The following is a 13,319-nucleotide window of genomic DNA, read 5'->3' as shown; positions in this document are numbered from 1 at the left end:
TTCTAACACTAACCCTAAACCTAAACCAAACCCTAACCCTTTACCCTAACACCTAATCCTAACCCTAACCCTAATGCTAACCCTAAACCTAAAACCTAACCCTATCGCTAACCATAACCCTAAGGCCTAACTCTAACCATAACCATAACCCTAAAACCTAACCCTAACACTATCCCCTAACCGTAACCCTAAGGCCTACCCAAACCCTAAGGCTAAACCTAACCCCAAACCCTAAACCTAAACCTAACACAAACACTAACAACCCTAACCCCTAATCCCTAATCCTAACACTAACCCAAACACTAATCCCTAACCCTAACCCTAAACCTAACAGCTATCCCTAACCCTACTTCTAATCCTAACCCTAAACATAAACCTAACCCTTACCCTTAACCCTAACCCATAACCCTAACCCAAACCTCAACCCTAACATTAACCACTAACCCTAAATCTAACCCTATCTCTTACCCCTAAACCTAAAACTAAACCCCTAACCCTAACACTAACCCAAAACCCTAACCCCTAACCCCTAACCTTAACACTATCCCCAACCACGATCCCAAAACCATTAACCCTAAACCTAACAGTTAATCCTAAGACTAACCATTAAACCTTACCCTAACCCTTAACCCTAAGTGCTACCCTAACCATTAACCCTAAACCTAAAACTTAACACTAACCCTAACCCTAAACCTAAACCTAACCCTAACCATAACACCTAACCCTAACCCTAAACCTAACAATATTCCTAACCATAACACTAACCAGAACACTAACCCCTAACCCCTAACCTTAACACTATCCCCAACCACGATCCCAAAACCATTAACCCTAAACCTAACAGTTAATCCTAAGACTAACCGTTAAACCTTACCCTAACCCTTAACCCTAAGTGCTAAACCATTAACCTAACCATTAACCCTAAATCTAAAACTTAACACTAACCCTAACCCTAAACCTAAACCTAACCCTAACCATAACACCTAACCCTAACCCTAAACCTAACAATATTCCTAACCAGAACACTAACCCTAACTCTAACCTCTAACCCTAACCCCAGCCCTAAACCCCAAAAACTAACCCTACCCCTAATCCCTAAGCCTAACCCTAACCCTAAACCTAACACAACCCTTACACTAACCCTAACCCTAACACTAACCTAAACCTAACATAACCCTAAACACTAACCCTAACCTTAACTCTAACCCCTAACCCTAATCATAATTCTAACCCTAACCCTAAACATAAACCTAACCCTATACCATAACCCTAACCCCTAATCCTAACCCTAACACTTATCCTAGCCCTAACGCTAAACACTAACTCTAACCCTAACACTAACCCCTAAAACTAATCATAATTCTAACCCTAACCCCAAACATAAGCTTAACCCTAAACCCTAAACGTAACCCCTAATCCTAACACTAACACTAACCCTAGCGATAACGCTGAACATTAACCCTAACCCTAACACTAACACCTAATACTAACCCTAACCCTAAAACTTAACCCTGTCTAAACTTTAACCCTAAGCCTAACCCTTAAGCCTAACCTAAACCCTTAACCGTAAACTTAATCTTAACTGTTAACCCTAATTCTAACCCTAACACTTAACGCTAAACATCACCCTAACCATTAACCCTAACACTAAACCTTAACCCTAACACGAACCCTAACACTTAACCCTAATACTATCCCTTAATTCTAACCCTACTCTTTCACCCTAATCCTAACCCTTAACACTAACCTCTAACTCTAACCCTAACCCTTAACCCTAACCCTAACCATTAACACTCACCCTAAACCTTAACCCTAATACTAAAACTATCACTTAACCCTAATCCTTAACCCTAACCCCTAGCGGTTTAACCTACCGCTTAAACCTAACACTAACCCTAACACTTAACTTCTAACCACTAACCCTGATACTGACCCTAACCCCTAACCACAAACCCCTAACCCTAACCGTAACCATAATTATCACACTTCTTCCATTCTCAGAGCTAAGCAAACCTGCAATCATCCCATGCCATGCGTGAAAGGAGGCTCTGCCACTATGTCCTGCATGAAAACCATGGGCCCATACCCAGTGTATGATAGAGGGGGTTCCCGGCGACAATCCCAGCCACGTAACCCACCACCCTAGTGCATCCAGGACCCATGGCCTAAGGATAAACACTACCCCTAACCCATAACCCCACTCCTAAACATAACAGCTAACCCTAAATCTATTGCTCACCGTGACACATAAATCTAACACTAACTTTAATCCCATAAACTTACCTTAATGGGTGACTTACCCTGACAACAGCCCCATCCCATAATTGTAACGCCAGCTCCTACCCATAAACGTAACACCTAAACCCTAACCCTTACCCTAAAGCCTAGAGGTAACCCTAAACCTAAACCTAACCCATAAGATTAACCCTAACCCTAACCCCTTACCGTAACACTAACCTGGAACTCTGATCCTAACCCTAACCCCTAACCATAACCTTAACCCTTAGCTCTAACACTAACCCTAACCTGAACTCACTCTTAACCTTAACCCTAAAACTAAACCACAAGCCCTAACCCTATCACTTAACCCTAAACCTAACCTTAACCGTTAACCCTAACCCTATCACTAACCCTTAAAACTAATCCAGACCCTTAACACTAAACCTAACTGTTAACTCTCACCCTAACCCTTAACCCTGAACCTAACCCCAACCCTAACCCTTACCCGTAACCCTAACCCTAACTTTTAACCTTAATCCTAACCCTTAACACTAACCCTAACACTAACCCCTAACCCTAAACCCAACCCTAACACCTAACCCCTAACCCTCACACTAACCCTATCCCCTAAACCCAAACCCCAACCCCTAACCCTAACCCTAACCCTAATTCTCAATCTTCTTCCATTCTCAGAGGTAAGCAAGCCTACACTGCAGCCATGCCATGTGTGAGATGAGGCTGCACCTGAGTCCTGTGTGAGAAGCAGGGTTCCATGCCCATGGTACGATGGAGTGGGGTCCCTGGTTTTGTAGGCTTGCTAAACTCCAGGTTGGAAGAATTGCGATAGGCATATATAGGGTTGCTTATATTTACTTATAGAAAGCAACTACTGGGGTATGCTTTGTAGGCTTGCCTTACTCTAGTTTGGATGAAGTGGGTGAGAACTATATAGGAACGTTAGCATTGAGTTAGAGGGAGCATCTATGGGGAGTGCTTTGTAAGCTTGCTAAACTCTAGTTTGGAAGAAGTTCGAGAGTCATATATAGGAATGATTTCATTCATTCAGAGAAAGCAATTATAGGGAGTTTATTTGTAGGCTTACTAAGATCTCCTTTGGAGGAAGTCGAGAGTCATATATAGGAATGCTTACATTCACATAAAGCATCTATGGGGGGTAGTTTCTAGGCTTCCTAAACTCTAGTTTGGAAAACGGGGAAAGCCATGTATAGGAACGCTTACGTTCACTTAGAGGAAGGAACTATCTGCGGGGATTTGCAGTATTGCTAAAATCTTCGAATGGAAAAATCGCGGGAGCCATATATAGGAATGTTAACATTCACTTAATGAAAGTAACTATCAGAGGGTGGTTTCCAGGTTTGCTATGCTCTAGTTTGGAAGAAGTACTACAGTCATATATAGGAAGGCTTACCTTCACTCAGAGAAAGCATTTATGGGTGGGTGCACTGTAGGCACGCTAAACTCTAGTTTGGAAAAATTTCGAGAGCCATGTATAGGAAAGCTTACAGTCACGTAGAGAAAGCAACTACCGGGGGTGGTGTGTAGGCTTGCTAAACTCTAGTTTGGAAGAAGGGCCATAGTCACATATAGAAAGCCTAAATTCATTCAGAGAAAGCAGAAGTCAGGGATTGGTTTGTAGGCTAACTCAACTCTAGTTTGGAAGAAGTGCGAAGGTTTACATTCACTCAGAGAAAGCAACTATGAGGGTGCTTTGTAAACATCCGAAACTCTAGCTTGTAATGCGTGCGACAGTCATACATAGGAATGCCTAAATTCACTCAGAAAAAGCAATTATGGGAGGGATGTTTGTAGGCATGCTAATGTCTACTTTGGAAGAAATTCGAGTCACATATAGGAAGGCCTATATTCACTCAGAGAAAGTAACTATGGTGGGGTGTTGTTTTGGCATGCTAAAATCTAGTTTGAAAAGAGTAAGAGAGTCATATATAGGAACGCTTACATTGATGCAGAGAAAGAAACTACGGGGTGGAGTTAGGTAGGCATGCTGAACTCTAGTTTGGGAGGAGTTCCAGAGTCCTATTTACGAAAGGTAACAGCCACTTAGAAAAAGCAAGTGTCGACGTGTGGTTTGTAGGCTTGCGAAACTCTATTCTCAATGAAGTGTATGTGTCATATGCGAGAACGCTATATTCACTCAGAGAAAGCAACGTTGGGGTGGTGGTTTGTAGGCATACTAAATTGTAGTTGGGAAGAAGTAAGGGAGTCATACATAGAAATGCTGATATTCACCCAGAGAAAGCAACTATAGGGTAGTGTTTTGTAAGCATGCTAATCTCTAGTTTGGAAGAAGTTCAAGAGTAATATATAGTAAAGATTAGAGTTACTTAGAGAAAACAGCTCTCTGGGTGTGGTCTGTAGGCCTGTTAAACTCTGGAAGAAGTGCGAGAGTCATATATGGGAACACCTAAATTCACTCAGAGAAAGCAATCATGGGGTGGTGGTTTGTAGGCATAGTAAACTGTAGTTTCGAAGTACAAGCCGTATATAGAAACGCCTACATTCAAGCAGAGAAAGCAACTATGGGGTAGTGTTTTATGCATGTTAAACTATAGTTTGGAGGAATTACAGAAGTCGTATCAAACGAAGCCTACAGTGACAGAGAAACCAACTCTCGGGGGTGGTGTGTAGACCTGTTAAACTCTGTTTTCAATGAAGTGTAAGAGTTAAACATGGTAACGCTTACATTCACTCAGATAAAGCAATGGTGGGGTGGTGGTTTGTAGGCATACTAAACCGCAGTTGGAAAAAGTAGGAGAATCATATATAGGAACGCTTACTTTTATGCACAGATTTCAACTATGGCCTTGTGTTTTAGGCATGCTAATCTCTAGTTTGAAAGAAGTTAGGGAGTTTTATACAGGAAATATTATGGTCACCTAGAGAAAGCATCTCTCTGGAGGTGTTTTATAGGCCTGCTAAACTCTTTATATTCACTCAGAGAAAGTAATGTCATGGTGGTAGTTTGTACGCATACTAAAATCTAGTTTGGATGAATTGTGGCAGCAATACATGGGAAGGCTTACAATCTCTCAGAGAAAGCAACTATGGGGTGCAGTTTGGTAGGCATGCAAATCTCTAGTTTGGAAGAAATTCAAAAGTAATGTATAGGAAAGCTAGAGTACAGAAAGCAACTCTTGGAGGTGCTTGGTAAGGCTACTCAATTCTATCTTTGGAAGAAGTGTGAGAGTCATATATGGGAACACTTACATTCACACAGAGAAAGCAACTATGGGGTGGCGTTTTGTAAGCATTCTAATCTCTAGCTTGGAAGAAGTTTAAGACTAATATATAGGAAAGCTTACAGTCACTTAGAAAAAGCATCTCTAGGGGGGTGGTTTGTAAGCCTGCTAAACTTTACTTTGGAGGTAGTGCGAGAGTCATATATGGGAACGCTTACATTCACTCAGAGAAAGCAAGGTCGGGGTGGTTTGAAGGCATACTGAACTGTTGTTTGGAAGAAGTATGAGAGTAATATATAGGAACTCTTACATTCACGCAGAGAAACCAATTATGGGGTGGTGTATGGTAGGCATGCTAATTTCTAGTTTGGTAGAACTTCAAGAGTAATATATAGGAAAGATTAAAGTCACTTAGAGAAAGCAACTCTAAGGCAGGGGTTTGTAGGCCCCGCTAATCTCTATATTCAATGAAGTGTAGGAGTCATATATGACAACGCTTATATTCACTCCGAGAAAGTTTCTTTCTCTGCATTAATGTAAGCATTCCTATATACGACCCGTATTTATTCCAAACTAGAGTTTAGGGTGCCTACAAACCACCAACCCATAGTTGCTTTCTCTGAGTGTATGTAAGCCTTTTCCTATATGACTTTCGCACTTCTTCCAAAGTAGAGTTTAACAGGCCTACAAATCACTCCCAAAGAGTTGCTTTCTCTAAGTGACTGTAAGCTTTCCTATATATTACTCTTGAACTTCTTCCAAACTGGATATTAGCACCCTTACAAAACACCACCGCATACTTCCTTTCTCTGCATGAAAGTGAGAGTTCCCATACACGACTCTCACACTTCTTCCAAAAAAGAATTGAGAAGTTACTTAAACAAAGTGACTCAAGCTCTCCTATATATTACACTTGAACTTCTTCTATACTAGCGATTTGCCTGCCTACTGAACACCACCCCATAGTTGCTTTCTCTGCTTGAATGTAAACATTCCTATATATGACCCGTACGTCTGCCAAACTAGACTGTATGCCTACAAAACACCACCCCATCGTTGCTTTTCTGAGCGAATGTAAGCGTTCCCATATATGACTCCCACTTGAAACAAAATAGAGTTTTGCAGGCCTACAAACCACACGTGCACACATCCTATTTCAAAGTGGCTGTAACCTTTCGTAAATATCGCCATCACATCATTGCTTTCTCTAAGAGAATATAAGCGTTCCCATATATGAGTCTCACACTTAAACCAAAATAGAGTTTAGCAAGCCTGCATTCCACACCCCGAGAGTTGCTTTCTCTAAGTAACTCTAAGCTTTCTTATATGACTCTCACACTTCATGCAAACTGGAGTTTAGAATGCCTAGAAAACACCAACCCACAGTTGCTTTCTTTGCATGAATGTAAGCGTTCCTATATATGACTCACGTACTTCTTCCGAACCACAGTTTCGTGTGCCTACAAAACACCAGCCCAACATTGCTTTCTCTGTGTGAATGTAAGCGTTCACATATATGACTCTCGCACTTCTTGCAAAGTAGTTTAACAGGCCTACAAACCAGCCCCCGAGAGTTGCTTTCTCTAAGTGACTGTAAGCTTTCCTATATAAGAATCTCTAACTTCTTCCAAACTACACTTTAGCATGCCTACAAAACACCACCCCATAGTTGCATTCTCAGCGTGAATGTAAGCGTTGCTATATATGACTCGTACATCTTCCAAAGTAGAGTTTAGTATGCCTACAAACCACCACTCCATAATTGCTTTCCTCTGAGTGAATGTAAGTGTTGCCATATATGACTTCCACTTCAACAAAATAGAGTTTTGCAGGCCTACAAACCACCCGCTGACACTTCCTTTTTTCTAAGTGGTTGTTTTCTTTCTTAAATACCACCAGCCCATCATTGCTTTTCTCTAAGTGAAAATAAGCCTTCCCATATATGAATCTCACACATAAACCAAAATAGAGTTTCGCAAGCCTGCATTACAAACCCGGAGAGTTGCTTTCTCTAAGTAACTCTAAGCTTCCTTATATGTGACTCTCATACTTCATTCAAACTGGAGTTTAGGATGCCTAGAAAACACCCCCCCATACCTGCTTTCTCTGCATGAATATAAACGTTCCTATATATGACTCTCCTAATTCTTCTGAACTACAGTTTAATGTGCCTACAAACCACCACCCCATCATTGCTTTCTCTGAGTAATGTAAGCGTTCCCGTGTATGACTCTCCCACTTCATCCAAATTAGAGTTTAGCTGGCCTACAAACCAACCCCTAAGAGTTGATTTCTCTAAGTGACTGTAAGATTTCCTATATATTACTCTTGAACTTATTCCACACTAGAGATTAGCACGCTTACCAAACACCACCGCATAGTTACTTTCTGTGCATGAGTATAAGAGTTCCCATATACGACTCTCACTGTTCTTCCAATAAAAACTGAGAAGACCTACCAAGCACCTCCTGTGACTTCCTTAGTGTAAGCGACTCAAGCTTTCCTATATATTACTCTTGAACTTCTTCCAAACTAGAGACTAGCATGCCTACAGAAAACACTCCATAGTTGCTTTCTCAGAGTGAATGTAAACGTTCCCATGTAAGACTCTCACACTTCATCCAAACTAGAATTTAGTATGGCCACAAACCAAGAACACGACGTTCATTTCTCTAAGTGAATATAAAGGTTTCCATGTATGACTCTCACGCTTCATCCAAATTTGAGTTTAGCAGGCATAAAAACCACCTCCAGAGAGTTGCTTTCTCTAGATGACTATAATTTTCCTATACAAGACTCTCGGATTTCTTCCAAACTACACTTTAGCATGCCTAAAAAACACTACCCCATACTTGATTTCTCTGGGTGAATGTAAGCTTTCCTATATATGACTCTCGTACTTCCGAACTACAGTTTAGTGTGCCTACAAACCACCACCTCATCATTGCTTTCTCTGAGTGAATGTAAGCATTCCCATATATGACTCTAGCATTTCTTCCAAAGTAGAGTTTTATACGTCTACAAACCACCCCCCGAGAGTTACTTTCCCTAAGTGACTGTAAGCTTTCCTATATATTACTCTTGAGCTTCATCCAAATTAGAGTTTAACATTCTTAAAAAAAAACACCCCATAGATGCTTTCTCTGTGTGAATATAAGCGTTTCTATGTATCGCTCTCGTACTTCTTCCCAACTACAATTTATAATGCCTACAAACCACCACCCCAACGTTGCTTTCTCTGAGTGAATATAAGCTTTCCCATATATCACACATACACTTCATTGAAAATGGAGTTTAGCAGGCTTACAAACCACCTGCCGACACTTGCTTTTTCTAAGTGGAGTTTAGAATGCCTAACAAACACAACCCAAAGTTGCCATCTCTTCGTGAATGTAAGTGTTTCTATTTATGACTCTCGTACTTCTTCCGAACCACAGTTTAGTGTGCCTACAAACCAACACCCCATCATTTCTTTCTGTGAGTGCATGTAAACTTTCCCATATTTGACTCTCGCACTTCTTCCAAAGTAGAGTTTAGTACGTCTAAAAACCTCTCCCCGAGAGTTACTTTCTCTAAGTGACTGTAAGCTTTCCTATCTATTACTCTTGAACTTCTAAACTAGAGATTAGCATGCATACAAAACACCACCCCATAGTTGCTTTTTCTGTGTGAATGTACGCGTTCCTCTATATGACTGGTACGTCTTCGAAACGAGAGTTTAGTATGTCTACAAACCACCGCCCCATCATTGCTTTCTCTCAGTGAATGTAAGCATTCCCATATATGACTCTAGCATTTCTTCCAAAGTAGAGATTTGTACGTGTACAAACCACCCCCCGAGAGTTACTTTCTCTAAGAGACTGTCAGCTTTCCTATATACTACTATTGAACTTCATCCAAATTAGAGTTAAACATTCTTAAAAATAAAAAAAACCACCCCATTGATGCTTTCTCTGTGTGAATATAAGCGTTTCTATGTATCGCTCTCGTACTTCTTCCCAACTACAATTTAGAATGCCTACAAACCACCACGCCAACGTTGCTTTCTCTGAGTGAATATAAGCTTTCCCATATATCACTCAAACACTTCATTGAAATCCAGTTTAGCAGGCCTACAAACCACCCGCTGACACTTGCTTTTTCTAAGTGGCTGTTACCTTACCTACATAGGACACTGAAACTTCTCCCAAACTAGAGTTTAGCATACTTACCTAACACCACCCCACAGTTGCTTTCTCTGAATGTAAGCGTTCCTATATATGACTCGTACATCTTCCAAACAAGATGTTTAGTATGCCTAAAAACCACCACCCCATCGTTGCTTTCTCTGAGTGAATATAAGCGTTCCCACGTATAGCTCTCACACTTCATCCAAATTAGAGTTTAGCAGGCCTACCAACCAACCCCCAATAGTTACTTTCTCTAGGTGACTGTAATCTTTCCTATATAAGACTCTCGAACTTCTTCCAAACTACACTTTAGCATGCCTGCAGAACACCAACGCTTAGTTGAATTCCCTGCGTGACATAAGCATTCCTATATATGATTCTCCTCCTTTTGCCGAAATACGGTTCAATATGCCTAAAAAGCACCATTCCAGCATTGCTTTACCTGAGTGAATGAACGCGTTCCTGTATATCACTCTTACATTTCACTGAAAATAGTTTAGCAGGCCTAGAAAACACTCTCCTAGAGTTTCTTTCTCTAAGTCACTATAAGCATCCCTAAATATGGGTCGAAATTTCTCCAAACTGTAGTTTAGCATGCGTGCAAACACTGCTACATAGTTCCTTTCTTAGCGTGAACTTAAGCGTTCCTATACATGATTCTCAAACGTCTTCCATACTACAGTTCAGTATGCCTACAAAACACCACCCCATCATTGCTTTCTCTGAGTGAACGTAAGCGTTCCCATTTATGAGTCTCACACTTAAACCAAAGTAGAGTTTAGCAGGCCTTCATTCCACACCGCGAGAGTTGCTTTCTCTATGTAACTCTTAGCTTTCTTATATATGACGCTCTTACTTCATCCAAACTAGAGTTTAGAAAGCCTAGCAAACACCACCCAAAGTTGCTATCTCTTCGTGAATGTAAGCGTTCCTATATATGACTCTAGTACTTCTTCTGAACCACAGTTTAGTGTGCCTACAAAACAACACCCCATCATTTCTTTCTGTGAGTGCATGGTGAGTGCAAAGTTTACTTCCATATTTGACTCTCGCCCTTCTTCCAAAGTAGAGTTTAGCAGGCCTACAAACCAGCCCCCGAGAGTTGCTTTCTCTAAGTGACTGTAAGCTTTCCTATATATTACTCTTGAACTTCTTCCAAACTAGAGATTAGCATGCATACAAAACACCACCCCATAGTTGCTTTTTCTGCGTGAATGTAAGTTTTCCTCTATATGACTGATACGTCTTCGAAACAAGAGTTTAGTATGTCTACAAACCACCGCCCCATCGTTGCTTTCTCTGAGTGAAGATTGGGTTAAAGTGTCTCACACTTAAACCAAAATAGAGTTTAGCAGGCCTGCATTCCACACTCCGAGAGTTGCTTTCTTTATGTAACTCTAAGCTTTCTTATATATGACTCCACACTTCATGCAAACTAGAGTTTAGAATGCCTAGAAAACACCACGCCAGAGATGCTTTGCGTGAATGTAAGCATTCCTATATATGACTCGGACCTCTTCTAAACTACACTTTAGTATGCCTACAAACCACCACCCCATCGTTGCTTTCTCTGAGTGAATGTAAGCGTTCCCATATATGACTCTCACACTTCATCCAAATTAGAGTTTAGTAGGCCTGCAAACCACCTCCAGAGTGTTGCTTTCTCTAGGTGACTGTACTCTTTCTTATATAAGACTCTCAAACGTCTGCCAAACTACAGTTTAGCATTACTACAAAACACCACACCTTAGTTGAATTCTCTGCATGAATTTAAGCGTTTATTCTCCTTGTTTTTCCAAACTACAGTTCAGTATGCCTAAAAACCACCACTCCAGCTTTGGTTTTTCTGAGTAAATGTAAGCGTACCCATATGTGACTCTTTCATTTCATTGAAAATAGAGTTTAGAAGGACTAGAAAACACTCTCCTAGAGTTTCTTTCTCTAAATCACTGTAGGCATCCCTAGATGTGACTCTCGAAATTTCTGCAAACAATAATTTAGCATGCATACCACATAGTTCCTTTGTCTGCGTGAATATAAGCGTTCCTATATATGACTTTCGTACTTCTTCCAAACTACAGTTCAGAATGCCTACAAACCACCACCCCATCATTGCTTTCTCTGAGTGAATGTAAGCGTTCCCATATATGAGTCTCACATGTAAACCAAATAGAGTTTAGCAGGCCTTCATTCCACACTGCGAGAGTTTCTTTCTCTATGTAACTCCAAGCTTTCTTATATATGACTCTCAGATCCAAACTAGAGTTTAGAATGCCTAGAAAAACACCACTCAATGTTGCTTTCTCTACGTGAATGTAAGCATTCTTATATATGACACTCGTACTTCTTCCGAACTACAGTTTAGTGTGCCTACAAACCACCACCCCATGGTTGCTTTCTCTGAGTGAATGTAAACGTTCCCATATTTGACTCTCGCACTTCTTCCAAAGTAGAGTTTAGCAGGCCCACAAACCACCCCCAGAGAGTTGCTCTCCCAAAGTGACTGTAAGCTTTCCTATATATTACTCTTGAGCGTCTTCCAAAGTAGAGATTAGCATGCATGCAAAACACCACCCCATAGTTGCTTTCTCTGCTTGAATGTAAGCGTTCTTATGTCTGACTCGTAAGTCAGCCAAACTAAAGTTTAGGAGGCCTACAAAAGACCACCCCATCTTTGCTTTCCCTGCGTCAATGTAATCGTTCCCATATATGACTCCCACTTCAACCAAAATTGAGTTTTGCAGACTGACACATCACCAGCCCACACTTCGTTTTCTAAGTGGCTGTGACCTTTCCTAAATACCAACACTCAATCATTGCTTTCTCTAAGGGAATGTAAGCGTTCTCATATATGAGTCTCACACTTAAACCAAAATAAAATTTCGCAGCCCTGCATTCCACACCCCGAAAATTGCTTTCTCTAAATCTAAGCTTTCTTATATATGACTCTCACACTTCATCCAAAATAGAGTTTAGAATGCATAGAAAACACCATACTAGAGTTGCTTTCTCTGTGGGACAGTAAGCATTCCTATATATCACTCATACGTCTTCCAAACTACAGTTTAGTACTCCTGCAAACCACCACCCCATCGTTACTTTCTCTGGGTGAATGTAAGCGTTCCCATATATGACTCTCACATTTCATCCAAATTAGAGTTTAGCAGGCCTACAAACCACCCCCTGAGAGTTCCTATATATGCAAGCGTTCCTAAATATGACTCACGTACTTCTTCCAAACTACTTTTTAGTGTGACTACGAACCCCCACCCAGTCCTTGCTTTCTCTTAGTGAATGTAAGGTTTCCCCTACATTGTTCCTTCCTCTGTGTGAACGTAAGCTTTCCTTCATATGACTCTCGTACTTCTTCCAAACTACTGTTCAGTATGCTTACAAACAACCACCCCATCTTTGTTTTCTCTAAGTGAATGTAAGCATTCCCATTTGAGTCTCACATTGAACCAAAATAGTTTAGCAAGCCTGCATTCTACAGTACGAGAGTTGCTTTCTCTAAGTAACTCTGAGCTTTCTTATATATGACTCTCACACTTCATCCAAACTAGAGTTTAGAATGCCTAGCAAACACAATCCAAAGTTGCTATCTCTGCGTGAATGTAAGCGTTCCTATATATGACTCTCGTACTTCTTCCAAAACACAGTTTAGTGTGCCTATGAACCACCACTACATCATTTCTTCCTGTGAGTGCATGTA

This window comes from Lemur catta, chromosome 13 (assembly GCF_020740605.2).
Source record: "Lemur catta isolate mLemCat1 chromosome 13, mLemCat1.pri, whole genome shotgun sequence".
NCBI classification, from domain to species: domain Eukaryota; kingdom Metazoa; phylum Chordata; class Mammalia; order Primates; family Lemuridae; genus Lemur; species Lemur catta.
This window is presented reverse-complemented; position numbering follows the sequence as displayed.